Genomic DNA, 24,704 nt, shown 5'->3' with positions numbered 1-24,704 from the left:
CCAGGATGAGCTTGAGAGAGAAATAGTAGTATTTTTCAGAGCTACCACTAGATGGCAGTTGCAGGAACTTCAGAGCAGGCAAAAAACAACTACAACAACAAAGGCTGTATTCACCCCTAAGTGGCCTAGGGAGCAAAGTCAGTATAGCCTTTGAAGTGGTCGAGTTTGCAGACCCTGCTTTGTGGGGCTTGGCAGGACACTTACAGGGAGGGGGCCCACTAGTATATTCTGCTTTATAAGCAGTGAGGACCTTCTTGTCTGTGGGGAATGTAAGCAAAGTTCTATCCCTTTAAACGGAGGTTCCCTGCGATGGAGCGCAGGAAGCGCTGTCTCCCTGCCACTTAAGATGCTCACCGGGAGGTTTATGACGTCCAGCGGAGGCCCCGAGGTTATGGTCAGCAGGGCAGATGAGTGATCTTCTCTTCTCTTCACGGTAGCAGCAGGAGGCTGCACTCGCGGAACCTCGCGACTTCACCCGGCGGGCTGGCAACCAGAGGTGAGAAGGCTGGGGGCCCGGGAACTGCGACTTGCCGCGGAGAGGTAGGCCACGTGTATGGACCCGGTTAAACACAAGGGCCACAGGCGTCAGAGGGTTCGGAGTGCTGCCAGGGGACAGGGGGACCCTAATAGTGCCCCGGTGGTCCGATGGGGCAGTCAGTGACCCGATGCTGAGGGGATTTAAAAGCTCTGAAGCCGGAGCTCACTCTCCACGCATCCGACTCGAATGGCTTCCAAGCCACGCCCCCAGATTCTGTGCTATTCCTTTTAATAAAATTATACCATAAGTTTTTTATAAGGGATCCAGCCACAGTACACTAACGGCAGGTCCGACTGGAACCTCAACACCCTCGACTGTCTTCTCGGATCCAATGTTACCAATCTATGAAAGTTTCATCCAAATCAATTCCGAGGAAGGCTCAGAACAGTCTCCGCAAGCAAAAGTTCTGCCCAGCGCACTCCAACGGGAGGTCCAACATAGACTCTAACTGCTCCTAAAACCTGGCCAGGATCCAATTGGACCACCTTGTGTTGATTTCATTATATATATATATATTTCTATATATATATATATATAGTAACAAAAAACCGCACCCTTCTCTTGGCACTTTTGTCACCTTCTGTTGCAAGAATACCCAGTATACATCAGCAACACGAAACTTCTTGTTTTAAATCAAACATATTTATTGTTGGCATCACAATAAATAACACTTCTGTCAGGATGACACCAGCAAGCAATACCTTTACTTGCACCTCCTGGTGACCCTAAACACTAACTAGACATAACCCAGCTCACTACTGACTGGCCAACTAGTTCAGCGTCAGTCACATTTGACAAGAGCACAACTCCAGGTTAAATACACAGGTCTCCTCCCACAAGCTTGGATGACTGACAGGTGACACTCCCAGTCCCACCTTGTCTTTAAAGGATGGCTCATAAGGTGTTCTGTAACGCCTAATCAGCATCGCCACCCCTATCAGCTCTGTGGATACAAACACGTTAAAGCATGCAAGTAAATTACTTTTTACATTTACTTTACAATATGTCTCTGACCTGTACATTACTGAACTTAAGCACAGTGCCACACCTGTATATAACTTGGTCTGCAGCCTTTTACCTGCAGACAGTTAGCACCATAGCTAATTCCACTATTAGAGACCTGTGGAAAACCACTCCCGTTGCCACAATATATATATATATATATATATATATATATATATATATATATATATATATATAAAATAAGAAGTTTTCTTGTTTCTTTGTTTGTTTGTTGACAAATATCTTGAACACCCCTGCACCGATTGTGATGAAGCCAACGCAAGGTTTCATCACATATATGAAATATATTTGAAATATATACATATATGAAATATATATATCTATATATATATATATATAAAGATATATATATATATATATATATATATATATATATATATATATATCTGAAAAACAAAAATAGAAGCCCCACAAATAAAACAATCTTCAAAAGAAGAACCAGTGTAATAGCCTTGTACCAAAGAATAAAAAATATGCAGCTTATCTGTTGTAATTACTTCAAATGTGGATAATTATGATAAAGGTCCTCTAGTAGGTATTCTTTATACCATCAGATAATTTTGAACTGGAAACTCAGAAAGAGAATATCATGGTGCAGTAAGTCTATAATAACTATTGTCAGAATACTGCAAATAGGATAAAATATCCAAATGAAGTCAAAGTTCTCACAATAAAAAAGGTTTAATAGTAACAGTATGCCCATACAATAAAACAGAAATAATGAAGCTTATCTGTCCAACTCCTGGATGGAAAAAACAGATACCACAGTTCCAATTGGCCTGTGTAGTTCCAGAGAACCAACGGAGAGAACAGGTAGCCTCCTGCAACTTGACGCATTTCGCCATTAGACTTTATCAAGAGGTCAGCAATGGTTTCTCCTTTCACTTATTGGGTTTTTCCTTTTATTAATCTATTTCACCAAGCGCCTATATTGCTTTTTTTGTATATATATATATATATACAGTTGTCCAACAAACGAACAGACCAGCATCAGAAATAATGAAGTCACCTAGCTGAAACAATGAAATGATCATTGGGCATGGCATATTATTGTGATGTATCTTTCTATTTTTTTCTATTACATTTTGTATTTTTCTTATTGTCATTGCTGGTCTATTCGTTTGTTGAACAACTATGGATCCTGTTTTTTGAATTATGGACAAATTGCCCAATAGGAGGTAATTAAATTCAGCAGACCCTTTCAGAGGAAACCAGCTTAAGATATGCAGAATCCAGATATCCATTGTTTTGATCATGTATTCCACTTCCTAATTTAATTCCTTTCAAAAGATATTGTAAACACAAAACAACCACTAGGTGTAAATTAGAGAGAGCCATATGCCTAGGTGAGAATCTTGGAGACCAAGGCAAAACCTGAAGTCTCTTCATGCAGGTATATAGAAATATGGACTTCAAAGAAAATGCCTTCATATTTCATATTTTGAGAAATGTGTGTGTCACTCCATACTGAGGGGCAAAACCCCAACCGGGTTGTGCATACTTACTTGTGCATATAGTTACTAGCGGTATCAGGGAACAGCTATAATCACATGTCTTTGGGAAAGGTATGTCAGATTGTTATAATTCCATCATGTTTGGTATTTAAATGTGCGGGAGATTATGACTGGTTTATTGAAGGGGAAGTTATTTCTCTGGGATATATCTGTGAAGGGTTACCACAAGTCAAAACGTTTGTAACATTTTTGAGCAAACTATAGCTGACACCCAAGGGACATTCCTGCCCCCCCCCTATTAGCATTAACACTGCCTCTATAAACGCTGTACCAATTTATATTGCTTAAAAACCTGTATTGTGAAGGGACAAATTGTCAGTCTTTTGGGAAATCATTCATTCATTGATAAGCTGTCCATCTTCAAGTCAATTTCCCATGGTTCAGAATATACGACTTATATGTAAGTTATACTATGAATTTAATCCCTTTATTTTAAACTGTTTTGCTTGTGTATGTTATGTCAATTGATTATTAATTATTTTTTTATTAACCTATAAGCATGGGGCAGCACGGTGGCTAAACGATTAGCACTTCTGCCTCACAGAGCTGGGGTCATGAGTTTAATTCCCGACCATGGCCTTATCTGTGTGGAGTTTGTATGTTCTCCCAGTGTTTGTGTGGGTTTCTTCCGGGTGCTCCGGTTTCCTCCCACACGCCAAAAACATACTAGTAGGTTAATTGGCTGCTATCAAAGTTGACCCTAGTCTCTCTGTCTGTCTGTCTGTGTGTGTATGTATGTTAGGGAATTTAAACTGTAAGCTCCAATGGGGCAGGGACTGATGTGAATGAGTTCTCTGTACAGCACTGCGGAATCAGTGGCGCTATATAAATAAATGGTGATGATGATGATGATGATGATAAGCATTGTGCTTTTTGTATATTAAATCTAAATAATTTAATAGTGATGTCCTTATTGCTCTAAATAAATTTACCGCCTGTCTAGAAGTGATAGATTGCTTGACCATGCTAAACCTTTCATTGTTGAGGTGTGGATCATGAATACATTGGTATACCCAACCGAGTTTGTGCCTGCATGTACATTTGTGTCATAGAGCCTTGAGGGGTTAAGTGTTAATCTTTTGATTGCTGGAGTGTGTCTTGCAAAAATGTGGGCAACAAGGGGTGCTCATTGTATTCCAGTGTGAAACAGTATATTGGTGTCTTATTGCCCTTATTCAATAGGTGGTGGCAAGCCTGCAGTGTGTGGGGGCACGAGAGTGTTGTTTGGGGGCAATTCAGCAGATCTATAACCTGGTTGATAGGTAATAAAGAGACTGAGTGCTTGAATTATGTGCAACCTCATACAGTAAACACTTTCAAGTCACATGTGCATATAGTGCAGTTTGTGACAGCTAAGGTAGTCTGAGGAGGTTTCCTGACTGCTTCTTACAGGTGTCTAGACTTCGAGGGGTACCATTGACAACAGAAACAGCTTTGGAGATGAAATTCCAGATCTTCGTCCTCACCTGGTAGCTACCCTCCCTGCCAATAATCTTGTCCTTGACTTGCAATTCCTTAAATAGCATATAATAACATTTAAAAAAAATAGTGTAGTACAATAAAGTTTAAAAGTAGATTGTACATTATTTGTACTTAGTTTATGTAACATAAAGAATTTATTTTTTGGTTTTACATGAAATGTGGGTTTAACAAAAAATAAAGAAATGTTTTACACCCACCATTAAGTAGATGACATGGGGTCAAGAGCCACTACATTGTTTGACACATTGCAAATAAAAAATAGGACTTTTGTTAAACTCAGTTTAAAGCAATTAAAGAGAGACAGCACATCTTGAATTTCTAATTAACACAAGAGAGATATTTGTACAGCAAGTGTGTGTATTTCAAAATACATGTAGGTCACATATTTACATAATATAATTGACAACAAACTATAGACTTATTTTTTCTATCTATATTGATCTAACAAAAGAAAAACAAATAGATAGTGGTGGCCATTTTTAATCTGATTTTACGATTGTACAAATTTAGTTAAAAATATAAGACACATGCTTTAAAAAAATTGATTTACCGGGAAGGTATACATATTACACATTGCATAGAGTAGCTATTCAGTAAGTTAAATTGTAATATACAGTTTACCTGTCCATTAAAGTATAGGTATAGGCTATGTGATTATAATTATTTAGAATAACCATTAAATGTGATATGGACATATTTACTGATGGGTCTCTAATACATAAAAAAAAATATTAACCTGGGAAACTAAAACTTGGTTTTCAGCCTCGGTAAAGGGTGGACCGTGATTTGAGGTACACTATACCATGCCTGGATCTTCATCATTAGTTGAATCTTGGTGACCCATTTGCTGTTCCTCTTCTTCCTCAGGAATGGCGACTGTTGAACCAGATGGAAGTTTTTCTGTCCCAATAACGATCTGGATCATTTCTTCTTCACTCGAATGTTGATCAGGTCGCTCTTCCTCTCTTGAGTCCTGTGGGGAAAGAAACCTCCTATGCTTCCTAGACATACTGGAGAATATAATATTAATGTAAAAAAAAAAAAATGCTTTAAAAAAGCAGTTATTTCTTTACAGTATCCAGCAGCGAATACAGGACAAATTCAGACAAACAATCAGTTGCAGGGAAACATTACTTCTGGTTCCATTATTTCTGGAACCAGGAACCGGGTCAGCAAAGCCAGATCCACCACAATAACCATCAAGCTTGGCAAAATCGTAGAAAAGGCAGAGGGCAAATTTAGGATAAACATTTTTATAGGGCATGTTCTGAGGCACGAAATGTATCAATATTATGATAATCATTGACATCTCATAGGATAGAATTAATATATTCATATTTCTATGACATCATCAATGTGTTCGGATTACAAGTATCAAGTCAATATTTTGAACAATTATGACTTTATTAAAATGACAATGTCATGGAGTGTAATGAGATTAATTGGAAATAAAAATTAAGTTTAAGAATAAGAGTTGGATGTATTTGTGTTTTATATGAATTAACTGGAAGATACTATTGAACACATGTGCGCTGTTGTATTACAAAAAATGGACAAGATGTTTAATTTGCTTTATGTGAGACTTAGGGCTAGATTTACTAAACTGCGGGTTTTAAAAAGTGGAGATGTTGCCTATAGCAACCAATCAGATTATAGCTGTCATTTTGTAGAAGGTACTAAATAAATGATAACTAGAATTTGCTATAGGCAACATCTCCACTTTTTCAAACCTGCAGTTTAGTAAATATACCCCTTAGCCTGCTAACTGTTAAAATATCTGCATTCTAGTAATTGTACCACAATGATTTAAAGTATATTAGTTGACAGTACAGATATTTCCAAGTACCTTCATATGATTGCATAGGTTGCGGGGGGCTATTGAAAAAAATGGTTGCAATTGTTTTTTTTTAATTCAATTAGGGGGAGGGGTTGGAATCATTATAAATAGTGTAAAATACTTTTTTAAAATAAAGGGCATATTTTTTTTTAACAGTGTCCTCTTTGACATAACAATTTAGAAAAGTCTGCTGTTAAATATTCAATATAACCTGACGCACCGATGCTTTTTGCTCATTTGACTTTAAAGAAGACCTCTATTTATTTGATTTTGTGCCCAATTTACTTTCTATGCTACATTGGTACCTCTGCCCCGAACTCACAAAAGATAATCTAATAATTCTCTAATAGTCCATCACAAATGGTCCCCAAGCCAATAATGCCATAATGATAGACAATGCTGGCATTGGTAGTGGCCTTTTCACATAAATAGCGCATGCCAGTGATTAGAGATTCAAGATAATGGCTATAACTTTTGCACTCTAGAGACCCCAGAAAGAAAGTAGAAATACTATCTTCTGTACTTAATTAGCAAAATATTATTTTAAAGATGTGATAAGAGCATCATAAAGAATAAGGTGACAAGTAATCCTTAAAGATAGCAATATAATTTTAAAAGACAATTCACCTTGAAAACTTTTTTCTATTTACGCATATATGTGTATATGACAATTGTGGCCATTAGTTACAATTATTACACACTAATACATGTGAATAAACCAAATACAGTAATGTAAATAGTTAAACAATCATGTCCTTTTCCAGAAGGTTTCTGCAATTCACTCAGCATACTTTACTAATGTTCTTACAGACATTAGAACTAATTCTAATCTGATGTCAAACTTTTACAGGTCTGCAATTGATTGGTATTCATTAGAGATCCATTATGTTCCATATGCCATTTGCCATTGGTAATCTCAACCTAAACTTTCTCTGGTTCTGTCATCAAAATGATATTAAATTCTCATACAGTCATGGAAGAGCTTGTCTTTAATAATTAATGTGCTTTGAACAATGTTAACTGCCGTGCACATACATTAATCTCTGACATTGCCATTAAGTGATTTAAGTCAATCCTACATTTTGCTGGGCTTATTGCAAGCAGCTTTTATTTTATATTCATGAAGCCAGACAAAAGGGAGTTGTTATATGCATTAAGTGGACAGTGACAGAATGTATATTAAGCGAACATGTATTAGTGGATTTTCAGGTTTTTGAAAAACGATGGCCGTTAAACTATGCACTAGAATTATTATTATTATTATTATTATTATTATTAATATTATTTAAAATACAGTAAGTAACTATATACTATATAAATATTTATGTATTTATGAATCTCTATGTTTATCATTTTATTCCATAGAATGTTAACAAAATATATAGGCAAACAATTGAAATTGAAAGAAAAAAAATGCAAACCTTTTCTTTAAAAGATTTTAATATAATAATTTGGTCTGTTTCTAAATGTTAGAGATGCTCAGGCTCGGTTCCCCGAACACACCCGAACTCAGCATATCCGAGTACCGAGCTGAGCCGGCTCGGTACTTTCGCGCTTTTTTGGAAACAAAAATGAGGCTAAACGTCATTGTTACATCTTTGAATTTCGCGAGTTTTGAATTCTGTAAGTACTGCCCTTCATGACAATCATGTGCCATTTTACAGAGGGACACAGAAGGGGTAGCACAGTCTGTAGAGCAGTTGGGCAGCAAGCTAGATAGAATAGAAAGAGGAGGGGGTAGCATTGTTCAACAAAATCTACAGTGACATTTTTGAGAGCTCCATTGCTACTTTGCTAATTATCATTGCTGAAATACAAATACTAGGTCTGGTGTTATGACTGCCTATGTTTTGTATCTGGCAGCAGTACTTATAATCCACCACTGAGTCTGGTATTGAGCCTGAAAGCCCAAAAGTCTCTTCTGAGTCATCAGATCCTCCTCCAGTCTTCTGATGGAGACATCAAACAGTTTGTTATGGTACTCAAACTTTCCATGAAACAGTTTCAAGAGTGTCTGGATTATATTGTTGACCAATTTAACCAAGTTGGTTCAATTATTATGTGTTTTAGAGGGGAGCCTCAAACTTAGGCCTTCTCATTACTAAATTCCAAAAACCCCATTATTCATAATACCATGGACTTTGTTAATGCTGTTTTTCAGAAGTACACTCCATCCACAGTCAAGTCATCTGATCACGATTTTTCTGTGCCCATTCCAGCCTGTGCATCAGTTCCTGCACTTGTCCATAAGACCCTTTACGAATGTGTCTTCCATCAGACAGTCTAGGTCACCTAGGGAGAAGGTTAACAAGAACAGAAAAACCCTTGCTTTGCCACTTCAGTCACAACAAACAAACAAATATCATCATCTGGTGATAAAAGAAAAGGTCCTATCCTGACTCTAGGCTGGAATTCTGAAAGTGAATTTGTGAAAGATACTAGAGAGTTAGTGGATGAACTTGCCAATTCTTCTGCTTTTGAAGAATTGGGTTTTCTCTGTACCCCATTAGAGAAGAGCCCAATTGTGTCTCCAGGGAGATCTTATAAAAAGAAAGAGAAGAGGAGAAAAACCTAAAGGGAGCCTGTATGAATCGTCTGGAATCCACTCCTTAAAAGGGGGGCTATGTTATGACTGCCTACATTTTGTATCTGGCAGCAGTACCTATAATCCACCAGAGGTGCTGCTGTTCTGCTCCTGAACTCTGCAACATGCCTGAAGGAATTAATCTCCTTAACTGATGCTAATTAGAACTGCACCTGTCGCACTGCTTCAAATACCTGCCTCAAACTGTGCTCTGTGCAGTTCATCTGTTTGTTCCTGGCTGCTGCTGCTGTTCCTGTGTTTTCTCCATTGTTTGATCTTCTGTTGTGACCCTCGGCTTGATTCCTGGACCCTGCTCATTTGCCTGTTAACATGAACTTTGGCTCGACTTTTGGACCTTGCTCATTCGCTTGATCTCTGCTTGGCTATTTGTACTTTGTTTATCTGATCTCTGCTTGATCCCTGGACAGCCTTGTGCCTTCTGGACTAGGGTAAACTTATTATACCTATTCCTGCCATTTTACTAAACAGTCTCTTTTGGAACCTGTAGAAAAAGTAGAGGATAGCGCTGATTCAACCGTAAAAATAATTTAATATACAAATTGAAGCCAAAGGCCTGATTGTAAAAATTAACACAACTGACTAGCATACATGCATGAATAATTATTAAAATAAAATAGATATCGCCAACCTATTATACAATTACTTATCATATAAACTGGTGCACCAGTAATGAATAATTGGCCAGTGTATGGCAGTATCAATATGTGAATAGAAGATTTAAATCAAGCTGTGGTCCGGACCAATCATATTGCAATAATCAAACCGGTTAATAAGCAGACCAAAACTATTGTGCAGATTATAGTGCCATAGAGCTACATAGCGCTATGAAGCATAGCATAAAAAATTATGCAAATATGGTCAAGCACAAACAGACTTGACCATATTTGCATAATTTTTTATGCTATGCTTCATAGCGCTATGTAGCTCTATGGCACTATAATCTGCACAATAGTTTTGGTCTGCTTATTAACCGGTTTGATTATTGCAATATGATTGGTCCGGACCACAGCTTGATTTAAATCTTCTATTCACATATTGATACCGCCATACACTGGCCAATTATTCATTACTGGTGCACCAGTTTATATGATAAGTAATTGTATAATAGGTTGGCGATATCTATTTTATTTTAATAATTATTCATGCATGTATGCTAGTCAGTTGTGTTAATTTTTACAATCAGGCCTTTGGCTTCAATTTGTATATTAAATTATTTTTACGGTTGAATCAGCACTATCCTCTACTTTTTCTACATTGTCTATATTTAGTTAGTACCAGATATCTAACCAGAGGTAGCAGCAGCCAACTGTAATTAATACGGTTCTATATAGATTACTTAGCGCCCAGTTTTATTGTGATTTTACTCTTTTGGAACCTGTTTTTATCTGTGGATTTGAGTTATCTTTGTTTATGTATTTACTTGAATAAAGACACTTTGCTTTATACTTCCATTGCTCTTCGTTACTGCACTAGGAATTATTACACCTGGCAGGCTTTTCTTATAAATTAGTAGTCTAATTGTATGGTGTTATAAAGATTACACACAAAGAGGATTTCTCCATTGCTAAGTGTCATTGCTGAAATAGAAATGCTAGTTCTGACAGGCTTTTCTTCTGAATTTGCAGTCAATTTGTTTGGTGTTACATAGGTTACAAACAAAGTGGATTGCTCAATTGCTAAGAGTCGTTGCTGAAATACAAACACTAGGCCTGGCAGGCTTTTCTTCTGAATATGCAGTCAAAGTGTACAGTGCTATCAAAATGGATTCACTGCAGTTCACTGAAGAGCAGGAGCACCAAGCAGCTGCTGGCACCAGTCATGATGATAGTAATTCCTCTATGTCATCTGGTAAAGCCTATGTAAAAGTGCATAGTGTTTTTAAGTCAGGGAATTATTTTTTTTAAAAAACACCTTTTACCTTGGACAAAAAAAAAAGACCTGTAATCCAGGCAAAGTTATCTGCAGTAAAAAATAAAATTGGCAACATGCCATTCTACACACACAGTGGAAAAGAAAGAATGAGGCCTTTGCCTTTCTCTATGAGTGTGAGTTAAGCAACTGTCACTGAGGTATCTTCTTGTAAGATCAGTCGTGACAAAGCAAGACCTTGTCATTAGGACTCCAAAAGTGGTGTATATAAAATATTTTTATGTGTAAAAGCCGAGCTGGAAGAAAACAGTAAGACATTAGAGTAAAATGTATGTACAGATTCAGAAATGACAGAAATCCTTGAGGAGACTCCATCCACAAATGCTATGTGTAATTTTGATAGTGTACCCAAAAAGAAGGACCCTTTCAGCATTTCTGCAGATGTGTACATGAACAGTCCGAGTGTAGCCGGTGATGCGCAAATTGAGGATGCCACTTTGGAATTGCAACAGGGTGAGGGGGATATTTGTGTAGCCGACGAGTGCGCTAATGAGGATGTTGATGATGATGTTGTTTGTGCAAGTCCTGCACCAGTGGAAACAGTTATGGCACGTGATATGAAGAAGGCCATTGTCATGACTGGACATAAGACCAAAAAATCCATTTCTTATGTGTGGAATTAGTTTCACCCAAATCCTAGCCATTTGTAGCGTATGTAAAGCCACGGTCAGTCGAGGTAGGGACCTTAACCATCTAGGAACCTCATCCATGTTACGCCATTTGAAGCTAGTTCATGGCAAGCTGTTGGGGAAATCAGAAACTTATGCTAAAAAAATAACAACAAGCAGTCCATCATCAACTAGGACCCTTCTCTCACCTACATCCCAACGCCTGCAATCTACACCCACAACACCGTCCTCAACAATATCCCCTGTATCGATCGAAGTTAGTGCTGCATCTAAGTTGCTAAGGCTAGATGACTCCTCCACTATCCTGGATTCCTCATTCCTGAATTCTTGAGCGTTAGCCCCACTGCTGCTGCTGCTGCTGCTGGGGGTGAATCTTCATCCCAGAAGCAGACCAAGAAGAAGAGTTCTAGTAGTTTACAACAATTGACTGTTAAACAATGCTTTGCAAGAGGAAGCCAGTATGAAAGTTGTCACCCAGACGGAAAGCGGGTTCACAAATGCCATGACGACTATGCTAGTATTAGATCTGCATACAATATCTACTATTAATGCAGCTCTTTTTAAACAGTTACTTGAGGTCTTGTGTCTCCATTACCAAATTCCACCAGGACACCATTTCAGTAGAAAAGCTATTCCTGACCTCTACCAGAAGGTTCGTAAATATGTAATTATTGGACTACAAAATGCCATTCTATCCACTGTACACTTAACCACATATATGTGGACAAGCGGAACTGGGCAAACTAAAGATTATATGACTGTGACAGCCCACTGGGTTGGTGATTCACCTTCACCAGCAGGAACAGCAGCAGCATGTACCCAAGGACGTCACATTTGTCAGAGGCAGGCTACTCTGTGTATCACCGGCTTCACTAAGAGGCATACAGCTGACAATCTGTTACAAAAACCAAAGGATGTCATTGCAACATGACTTATCCTGCTTGGACTCTCCTCAGGATATGTCATTTCTCATAACGCCACCAATATTGTGAGAGCATTACAGCTGGGTGAATTCCATCACATTCCCTGTTTTGCTCACACAATAAACTTGGTGGGGCAGAGCTTTTTAAAAAATGACATGGACGTGCAGGAGATGCTGTCTGTGGCCCATAAAATATGTGGACATTCGGCAGCAGTGGGTAGGAGATTGCAGCAGCTGCAAGAGCAATTTAATTTGCCCTACCACCAACTTAAGAGGTGGTGACAAGGTGGAATTTCACCCTGTATATGCTTTTGCTGATGGAGAAACAGCGAAAAGCCATTCACGCTTACTCCAGAAGCCATGACATTGGAAAAGGAGGGGGATGTATTTTAGTCAACAGCAGTGGAGAATACTTTCCGTGTTGTGCTAGGTGCTGAAACCACTCGAAGTAGTCACCTGTGAAGTGAGTTCAGATACTGCTAGCTTGTGTCTAGAGATTCCCTTAATTAGACTTTTGGAAAAGCAGCTTGAGAAACTGAAGGAGGAGATTAAACAAAGCAATTGCGCTAAGTATGTCGGACTTGTAGATCAAGTACTTTATTCACTTTGCCAGGATCTAAGAGTTTTTAAAATCTTGAAATTGGATCACTACATTTTGACGACTGTGTTTGATCCTCGGTTTAAGAGCTATGTCTTCTCTTTGTTTCCAGTTGACCCAAATCTGAAGAGATGCAAGCAGCTCCTGGTGAGCAAGATGACAGCTCAAGTGTTACGTGACAGGATGGCATTTCCTCCTTCAGTTTCTCAGTCAACTGCTGCTAGGAAAAAACTTAGCTTTCCCAAGAGACCCAGGGATGATGCAGATGACTCAGCACCAAATTTTGACATCTGGTCTGGTCTAAAAGAATTGACCAAAAAACGTGACACCTCTGCCGTATCTCCACCTGATCCTACTATCAGCATCCAAAGGATGGTGGAGGATTATTTTCATGACAGTATAGAAATAGACACATCAAAGTATCCCTTTACATACTGGGAGGAAAAAAAGTGAATTTGGAAACCCATGTAACAACTAGCTTTGTACTTCCTAAACTGCCCACCCCCCAGTGTGTATTTGCAAAGAGTTTTCAGCACAGCCAGGAACCTTGTCAGCGATCGGCGTAGGAGGCTACTTCCTCAAAATGTGGAAAAGATGATGTTCATAAAAATGAACTTCAAGTTCCACGAGGAAGGCCTTTCCCGTCAATTACATCTAAATACTGAGACTTCTGTAATGGTGGATTCCAGCGGTGATGAAATAGTGTTAGAATGATGTACACACTGATGAGGGTGAGGATGAGGCTGAGGATGATGACAACATCTTGCCACAGTAGAGTTCATTAACAGCACTGTTACCTTAGGTGCTTTAAGCCCATTGTTACCTTGTTTTGTGGGGGCCCAAACAAACCAAGCACTTCAGCCACAAGAAGTGGCACTTTTGTGGCTAAAGTGCTTGGTATGTTAAAGTGTGCATGTCCTTTTTAAGTTCCAACATAAGGGTGGGCGGGAGGGCCCAAGGACAACTCCATCTTTCACAGCTTTTCTTTTCTGCCACTGCTGTGTGCCAATGTGTCCTAGATGTGCTAGGAACTGCCATGTGTTTGAGTCACTTAGCATCCAGCCAGGTTGCTGCAATATTTGTCCGAAAGCGTATAAAAATAATATTGTGATCCACGGTGAGGTCAAAATTGACTGCAATTGACTTAAAATTTGTGTTATTGAGGTTAATAATAATGTAGTATCAAAAAAAAAGAGCAAAATTATGTGATTTTAGCATATTTTAGCAATTTTTCTAAAAAAATAAAGATCCAAAATCAAAACCATTAAGAACGAGGGCGGTTTTGCCAAAACCAAAACCAAAGCACGAACCTAATCTAGATCCAATACCAAAACCACTTCACGGGGGTCAGTGAGCATCTCTACTCAATATATAATACAATCACAAATATAGGGTATTGATATCAAAATACAACTTGTATCACACTCACTTTTAACAATTGCTTTTTATATTGATATTTACCAAAAAATAAATATATTTATATATTCACAGTGAAATAACAATAACTTTAAATTAAGTGTAATGGTGGTGTTGTAAGACTTTATGCATAACTAAGCCCCCTAATTAGGTCCTTTTCCCTTTCCATGTCCATGGGAAGCCTCCTGACACTGGACAAGCCCATGTGATTGTGTGTGAATTTCCATTTCAAAGTTCAAGTTCACAGCTTGCAGTTGAAACAAAATAAATAAAAAAAAGTAATAAAATGTTGTCTGATTGAGCTTTAATAACAACAACTTACAGTATTCTTTTAAATTAATTCTAATTATTTTCTATTCTAAAAAATATTACTGTGTTTTAAGTTCAAAGTTTGAATCTGTACTATTTGTTAGCCTCTAGACAACCATAATAATTTCATTAGGATAGTTTATTAAAAAAGAAAACTTTGGAGGAAAAAGCTGAAAATGCACCCTAGTTTACTCTTATACTCATCATTCTTGTGAGAGTTCACTATAGTACTTTTATTATTATACATTACAACAGAATAAAAATACACTTTAAACAAATGCCAAACAGGTTTAATACACGTCTTGTCCTTTACCCCCCTCTCTAGCCCAGAAGACTGCAGTCAGCTTTTCTCCTGGTTCCTTGAGTTCCAGGCACTTGGCCCAATATTATTACCCTCTAGAAGTAAGGGGGAAATTTGATACAAGGTCCCCCTGCTCCACAGGGCCACCAAGCTATCAGACTCCCGGGTGATTCATTGTGGAAGCATGAGTGAGCACTAGTCCAGCAGTAGCCAAAAAGTCAAACGTGTGAAACCTCCAACACAGCAACCTTTGTACACTGCTCTTTTCTCTTCACATCTGTCCCAGTTCTCAGTCCCTTTTTTTAAACACAATTCAATTTCACACACAACTGGCACTAGCTCATTAGTGGACTTAGATATATCACCCTTTGTCAGTTTTCATTGGGGCTGTTACATGGCCCTGGATCTGGACACCACTCAATCCTTACCAACAACCCACCTAGCCATCTTTTAAAAAACATATATACATTAAATGCAATCCTGACATAAATATTCAAACACATTGTCAAAAACATTACCAAACACAAAAGTTTAACAGTTCTCCATTATTTGTGCATGTAAGTACATATCTAGGTTAGAATTAACATACATTTATACATTTCAACATAGTAGCAATATTATGGCATTAGCATAAATAATTGCAAAGCGCACAACATTTGCTTATGAACATATTGTAAACACTGAGTAAAGTTACCACCAAGTAATCGGTCATTGCACTTGCGCTCTGAGGATCTGGGGAACAATAAGAGCTAGAAAATTACATATAGTTATAGTTCACATTTTGTGAGAAACAAAGGGGTAAATGTATCAAGCTGAGAGTTTTCCGGCGGGTTTGAAAAGTGGAGATGTTGCCTATAGCAACCAGTCAGATTCTAGCTGTCATTTTTTAGAATGTACTACTAAATAAATGATAACTAGAATCTGATTGGTTTTTCAATCCTGCCGGAAAACTCTCAGCTTGATATATTTACCCCAAGGTGTAGGTTTGTTAAAGTAAAGTCAGCATTTTGTCACAAAGTCATATAGCACTATCTACTTACTTTTCAATATGGAGTGTCACAGCTTGCTGTATCTCTTCCAGGTTTCCTTGGGTTTGTTTCTTTAGGATTAGTAAGAAGAGCATGTGTTTAAAATAAGAAGGAAATATGCCAAAGTAGAAAGATAGGGTAAACAGGTGAGCAAAATATGTGCAGGCAGCAGGATAAATGGAGCAGATAAATTTAGAGGGAATAAATGCAATTGCATGCAATTCATGCCTGAACTCAAATGACACTTATGACTAGAGATGCTCGGGCTCTATTTTCTGAATACCGAGCCCACCCGAACTTAGAGGATCCGAGTAGGCTGGTGAGCCAGCTCGGTCCTCGGATCTGAATCAAGGCAAAACATCATTGTTGCGTTGTTGGATCTTGTGGCTTCTGGATTTCATAAGTACCTCCCTTCCCAGGAGATCCAGAGCCATTGCTCACACAGAAACAGGGTTAGCAGTGTTCTTCTCACTTTCCATTCTCCACTGACATTGCTCAGTGCCATTGCTCGTACAGAAACAGGAGGGGTAGTAGTGTTCTTGTCACTTGACAAAAACTGACTGGAAATGACTGAAAACTAATGTTAATGGTTAATAATAATGTAGGAACAAAAAGAGCCAAATTATGTGATTTAAAAAAAATAAAAGGGATTTTAGAAAAAAATAGAGATCCAAAACCAAAGGGCGGCTTTGCCAAAACCAAAGTCAAAACCAAAACACAAAGTTAATCCAGATCCAAAACCAAAACCAAAACATGGTGGTCAGTGAACATCTTTACTTATGACTCCCTATGACTTGAGAGGCAGACTGGGTGAAGGAAGTATCGTACTAACATAGGCTATGTACAGCAAGGGCGTTCCAAAACAGATATGGCCGATTCAATTCTTTTGTTTGTCGTATGTACGCTTGGTTTTATCTGTGTCTTTTGCACCCACTACAGGGCAGATGTAAATGGGGATGAATGACACAGCATAGTCTTTGCTTTAAAAAAATTTAAAAATAAATACATGCGTGCCAGTAGCTATCACAGAACAACTTATGCAACTGATATACTTTCATCCAGATTCAAATCTATATATTTTGAGCTATGCTTAGATTTGAATATGATCACAATTACGCTCAAGTTGAATTCTCTTTATATAAAGGCAACTTACATGCAAGTTACATTCGAATATGAATCAGGAACTGTATGTGGTAGTTTACATCTGGTGTAGTATTGTAGAAAGAAACAGCCATATCATGGCAGGCAGGGAAGTTAAAGGGCAAGAGGAGTAGTGTGAAGTAGGAGTAGTGAAGATGAAAAGTGGATCAGTTTGAGAGCATTTTGGTATTGATTGGAGCAAAAGGTAAGGTGAGGTTATAGGAAAGGTGGTTGTAGTCAACCTAGAAATATAGTAGAAGATGGAGAATACAAGCTTGAGAAAGGGAATATTAGAGGATGATTTCTAGCTGTCATATTTATTTCTACTTGTGATGTTTGATGACTGAGGTGTGAGCAAGAAACAAAATAGTTCATAGGTGCAGACTAGCAAGATCAAAAGTAGTGAGGGAGAAATAATGGTGGGGAGAAATAGGATGCTGGAGAGAGAATAGCAATTTGGATAGAAGTGTGGTAAAGGTAAGTAGGAGAAATATACAAAGTAAATTGAACAGAAACTTGGTGGAGTGGAGTGAAAGATATTAAAGGATGTGGATTAGTTGAGGTAGTTATTGAGAGAGAGTAGTGAGAAACAATTGAATTATTCAATAAAGGCCAGAGAAGAAAGTGGAGGCCCCTTTGACATCCCCATGGCTGGTGTAATGGAGAAAGCAGTCTCTGTCACTTGGACATGTAGTCTACAGCATGAAATTTGGGCTCAGTGAGGTAAACAGCTATTTGTTTTTGGTAGGATGATATTCCTCAGTGCTTCTGTGTCAATTACCATTGGTTTCCACAAACTGTATATTCTTTCTGTTTGTGAGAATATGATGATGTGGGAGGTATGCCATAGAGTTAACTATTGTGCAGATGTCTCTAACTGCTGTCAGCAAGCTGATAAAACATGAAAAGAAGGAACTTGGGAAGAACACCAAATGATAATATTGTAGGCACAGGGGAAAACTGACTCGTGAAAGCTATTTGCAAATAGAATAAGTTTTTTCAAGATTTTTAAAATTTACACATTTATACATCCCTTAGTGCTCAGTGCACAAACCACACAGTTTTCCAAAAAACTGTACCACATCCAACTTTCTGAGATGCCCACAGCCCAACTTGAGCTTCCTGTAAGGACTTATCCCAGATAGAAAATATGGTGAATATGAATACATGGTGTGAGGAAACGGGTTGCTACTGGACTGAGAACTTTGCATTCATCACCCATTTCTCATGGCTTAATGTACTTTTTAATCCTTGACCCAGTCTAAGTATATACACCAGAGCATCGGAGTATTATGTGCATTATTATTTCAAGTTCATTAGGTACATTTTTCCCTTGCTATTGCCTGCAATATTGTATGCAGAATAAATATAAAGAATATTGCCATACTGTGTGAAAATATCAGGATAGCAGCAGTTATTTTGCTTGTGTTAGCTAATGTAATTACCATTTGTCTCAAATGTCCATTGTTATGAGGTGCAGCTTAGATTTTATTTGCAATCAGAACAATTTCTGAGTTAACTAGTTGGCAGCCCATGTTAATTAGCTAGGTCAACAGGTAATCTGAGAGGTAATATGGTTAGAAATTCTAAAAGATATGCAATGTTTCTCCACAGTAATATATTGGCTGAAATAGCATTGGGAAATGTATCAATATGTATCACTATAAATGTTATTGTAGCAAAATGTATCACAGGTTCAGATGGCGAAACACTGCTGATATAATGTGTCAAAAGACTTATTGTTTCATGTAAGCGTGCAGTGTCATTCCCTTCTGTATTATTGTAACCCCATGTTTAGTGTATCCAGTGTCACGGGCACTAGGAGTCTTTACCCAGGGATCACCAGGTGATGGACTTACCAGAGCAATATAGGTGGTAATATGGTACTCTGGTAGCGGGGTGATCACGGAACAGGAGACAGCAGATGGTAGAGAATGCTCGTGGAAAGTCTATGACTAGCAGCATTGGTAATACATAGGTAATAGTACACGAGGAACTGAATGGACAAAGGAAACGTGAGGGTAGTCAGTGGTCTGCGGATAGCAAGTTGTACCACTGCTATAGTGAGGAGGAATGTCCAGAAATAACGAGGAGGTGATGAGAGTCAGCGGTCTGCGTTTAGCAAGTTGTATTTCATACATGGTAACATTATTTATCATTTGCCTGTCATCCTTATGTATAGCCATAAAGAAGTTACCATTCCTGCCATAAATTGAAATGGGTACTTATTTGTGTTAATGAATTATAACATTGATGTGAGCAGTGTGGAAAACCTAGCCAATGGACAGGGTAACTCAGTAAATATGTAGCTGTTTTGTTTCTTGTCAGCCTTTGATGTGTGAGCTGATAAGTAAATTTAGAGCGTGCCTGACAGCGAGTTTCAAAAACAACTGGCAGAATTCAATTTGTGACAGTTTTTTTTTTTTAAGACTGAGCTGATTAAGCCAACTGTTTGTTTTGGTTAGTTGAGTTTAAATGCTAGAGATTGAGCTAGTATTGAACTGGTTTTCACATAGTCGTTAATGTATTTTAAAGATTTCAGTGTGAGAGACAACGATACTATTGAGCATTACTATGATTTCCTACCTAGATAAGGAAGATTACAGACTGCTTGTTAAACACCATTGGCAAGAAGTAACATTTCATTTAACCACATGCATCACCAAATCACCAGTTACACTGTTGTATTTGTATGTATAACTAGTTAGAGAGATAAAGTGGAACTTAAGAGTTATGCTAATTCCTTATAGTTTATATTTGCAATCTCCGGATGTAGTTGGCAGGAGGTATTGCAAATGCTTGTCTTGTTAACCATTCTGCACTGGACTTTGAGTTTTGCATTCTGTATATTCACTGCACCCATTTATTTTTAAGTACTGATGGTTTTGCATATTCCTTTTGACCTATCACCTGCCAAATAAAAGCTCACCAGAGCCCTTATCCTTTACATCCCTAGTAATAAACATGCCAACCCCCCTCCCAACACACAAACACACAGACACACGCAAACATTTATTTCAGTGCTTTAACAGTGTCTAGAAGTGCAAACTATGGATTTTCCAGGTGGGCACATGGTGGGTGAGGATGATATCATCTGCTATTTCTGTAAGCTCAGAGAGATCCACATGGAAGTACTGCATTTACTATTGGTGAGTGGCATTCCAGTTAATATTCCATACCCCTGGAATGGCCTTTCCAGGGATACAATTGCTAGGTGAAGGTGTTAGACCGGGTACACACTACAGGTTTTTCAGACGATTATCGCCCAATAACACGATAAACAACCGTTCGGCCTGATATTGCATTACTGTGTATGCTCCAATGATGAGCAATGATCATTCAAAAGCACATAGTAACATTTGATTTGATTTTTAAACCAAACTGAAAATCTAGTTCAGTAATGTAACAATGTTGTTCCAATTCTGCAGTGCGTATGCACTCACGACCAACAGTGTCCATAGATCTCAGTGGAATGAGCAGAGTAATACAATAAAAGCAATACAAAAAAATGAGCATTCTGAGTTAAAGAAAAATATGGTCAAAACTAGGAATGTCAAAAGAAGATTGTTTCTTAACAGTCAACTGTAATTACCTTTTACTTGCTCCTGTAGAACTGAATATATCAGTTGCGCTAAAATGCAGGTTTCAAATTTTTAAGGGTTACTCCTCCTGACATATGTTTTTTTTTTTTTTCAAATTTCAGATTGTCCAGTTTATAAATTGAAATCCAAGGGGTAAACGTATTACCTTCTGATTTTTGCAAGTCGCAGCAATGGCTTTAAAGCCAATGTTTTGCCTTAAAAGCCAATTGCCGCTTTAAATTTTTACTGCAAACTCGCCGAAAAGTGGCAACTAGCAAAAATCGGAAGTCAATACAATTAACCCCTAATTTCAATTAAATATGTTATTTTATGATACAAATATTTACCCTTTCTTCAGCTGCACAGACATTTTTTATAACCAGCTATTGTTAAAAATATTAAGCCAAGCAAGAAAAATATATGTAACAGTGAGCAAACCAAAAAATATTAGCTATAAGGAAAGTAGCTGCTTGTTTTTTTGTCTTTCTCAAATTCAATTTCAGGCAGTCTAAAAATATTACATATATTATGGCAATATGAAAATGCATTCAGACAGAAAGGGAACTTTTCTTTCTCAATAACAAACTTTTTTGTTCACTTGCATTAACAGAAATCATTAGGGAGTAGGAAAAATGAACACATTTGTCTCTCAAAAAGTGATATTCTTCATCTCCAAGCACACAACCTGATTATAAAGAATCTGCTGCAGGGTCATTTCTTCATCGTTAGCAAATGATTCATCCATTGATATTTTATAATTAAAAGCTCTCACACTAATGCTTTATTTAAATCAACTGCTTGAGAATTAACATAAATGTAATTACCGCTAGTTATAAGCGGTAACTTATCCTCAATGTGTTTTTCAAACAGTCTTTTGGTATCCTCTAGAGACTGCAGTTATTCATGCAAATAACATTGCTATTTTTCATTGTTTGAATCCTGTCTGATTGCTCTTGAGTTTATCTTTTCAAGCCCCTCCCTCCCACTGCAATTCTTTTAACCCTTTCATTAGCTGAATTGAACTGTTAATGTCCCTCGCAGCAAGATAGTTTCTCAACTAAGATAAATAAATACCTGTCAAATACATACCCACTCCAGTTCCATCAAATAAAATTATCCTTAATTTAATTTTTCACTTGTATTATTAATCTAAAGTATAAATTCTATTTCTATCTAATTATTATACAGTTTTACAATTGAAAAGTGTATGCATTTGATAAACTTTTCATGGAATGTATTTCTCGAAACATATTTCTCCAAATTTTATGCAGTCTATTTCTCAAGATTGTTTGTTACTGAGACTAGGGGGTAAATGTATCAAGCTGAGAGTTTTACGTTGGGTTTTAAAAACCAATCAGATTCTAGCTACCATTTATTTAGTACATTCTATACAATGACAGCTAGAATCTGATTGGTTGCTAAAGGCAACATCTCCACTTTTCAAACTCACCGGAAAACTCTCAGCTTGATACATTTACTCCTAGAGGTTGAAAGCAGTTGGTGCAGTGCAAGAAACTTATTTGCTGTTGTGACTATTTAAAACTAATCATACAGAATTTCAAGTGGTTTTGCATGGAAAATTTTTATTTATTGCATAATGAGCTGAGTTTCTGCGTTAGGATGGACAGATCTAGTTCCATGTGTATAGTGTATGTTTTTCAACTTTGTTTGCAACTATTCAATTACTATGATTTATTTTAACATAATGGCCACAAAAAATCAACAGAAAGCTTGTGGCATTTTGCTTCTCGCTATGGCAAGAGTACTGGAAACACAGACCTGTAAGGAAAGAATAAGAAAGAATCGGACTTGTTGGACCAAGGAGTGGTTCCAGAGGAGAGACTTCTTTTCACATATGCTCCTGTGACAGGAGATATGGGACAACAACTCAGATGACTTCAGGAATTTCCTGCGGATAAATTATCCCACTTTTCAGGAACTGCTCCGGCTTATCACCCCACTCATCCAGAAGGAGGACACCCATTTACGGACACCCATATCTGCAGAGACTGGTTCCTACCCTACGATTTTTGGCCACTGGCTGATCTCTAATACAGCACAACAATTTCACCACAGGCTCCGGGTTTGATCATATCTGAGACCTGTGAGGCTTTTTATTAATAAAATGGAAAATTAACGATATTAAAAACAATGCAAACTATATATATGTATATATATATATATATTACAAGTAGTAAGTCCTTCCACTATATGCCAGAATACAACAGCAGTGCTGCTTTGTGTCTTACAGTCTGGAGGGTTATGGGACACATTTTCCCAAGTGTAATCGGAAAGATGGCAATGCAAAAGGGATGTTTACATGAATGAAAGGCAAGCATGCGCTGCTTTGAACTAAGGGCAGGTGGGTTAAGCAGGAGGGGACCCATCTCTGCATATCAGAGATGGGTTAAAGGTGAAATTAATATCTGCATGAATTTACGGCAAACATGAACTTCCATTGTGTGCCAACTCACAGTGAATGCACTGCTTTGGGCATAAAGGCATCTCTGGTGTGCAGACCAGAGATGGACTAAAGATGGGAAGACAAAACAAATATTTTACAGAAAAGAGGGCACCCATAAAACATATACAAACTTTAAAATAAAAAAAATGTATAAAAAACAAGCATAGTTGTCACAGCTGTTCAGAATGGAAACGTTCAATTTTTTCCAACAAGGACAGACTTCCTGTGTACTGTAGCATACTTGTGCTTCCCAATGCTGTTGAAGTCCTGTAGGCAGGAGGAATACTTGCTTGGCTTCCCATGATGGAATGTTGCCTGTGGAGTTGTAGTAGGGGTAATGTATATGATTGGGCTGGGCAGAAATGCCATTTATCCTGTTTGTCGGGGGATTGTGTCAACATAGTGTCTTGTGAGAGTTGCCCCCTCTGTGCTCTGTAAAGCATATAATTCACTAAACATTCTATCTCCATTCGCATTTCCACTGGCAATCTTCACATTTTTGCGTGAGTGAGTCAAGCAGGTCACATTCATCTGGTTCCTTTGACATTAACTGGGTAATAGACTCTATCATTTTCCTAGTCAGCATGTCACTTTGTTCATTATCATGTACCCGTTTATTTCTCCGCTTGCCAGTTTTTTTCACCTGGTGGCTGGGTGGCTTTAACAGTATCCTCTGTGGGTCCATCTGTGGTTAGCTGTGTGGGTAGTTCTGTGATTTCTTGGCTGTCTTGTATCAGCTGCGCTGTCCCACATTGCTCTGCTACATCACAGAATCTTTGCAAGTTGTGTAATAAAAACAGAATTTCAAGTCGTTAGTATGATAATGTTTGTATTCATGTAACATTAAAACAATCTTTCTCTTGCAGTATCCAGTAATGTTTGAGAAATAGCAACTTATTGCTGAAGAATTTGAAACACTTTGGAATTTCCCAAATTGTGGTGGCGAATAGATAGATGGCGAATATGTAAGAATTATTCTACCCAAAAAATGCGGATCCTACTATTCAACTACAAGGGATTCTTCAGCATTATACTGATGACCATTGTCAATGCAAAATATGAATTTCTATTTGTAGACATTAAAAAAAAATGGAAAAGTAAGTCAGGGACATTGGAGCAGATGCACTGTAGTGAAGAGAGAAGAATTACAGTTATAAGGATTAACCAATAACATAATTGTGGGGCATAAGGCCTAATCATAGATGCAGTATAAATATGTTAAATCAAATTAATCTGTTGATAAATTGCGCTACTAAGATGTAAAATTTGTAGTCAGAAGGTCTGGTGTGTGTTTACCTGATGCTTCTGCCCATCTTTATGTTAAAAGATAACAGCAACACTTTCAGGGAAATCTAAGCAGCGTCAAAGGTCCCTGGGGGTGAGCAGCG

This window comes from Mixophyes fleayi, chromosome 8, assembly GCF_038048845.1.
Source record: "Mixophyes fleayi isolate aMixFle1 chromosome 8, aMixFle1.hap1, whole genome shotgun sequence".
NCBI classification, from domain to species: domain Eukaryota; kingdom Metazoa; phylum Chordata; class Amphibia; order Anura; family Limnodynastidae; genus Mixophyes; species Mixophyes fleayi.
Note: the sequence above shows the minus strand (reverse complement) of the source record.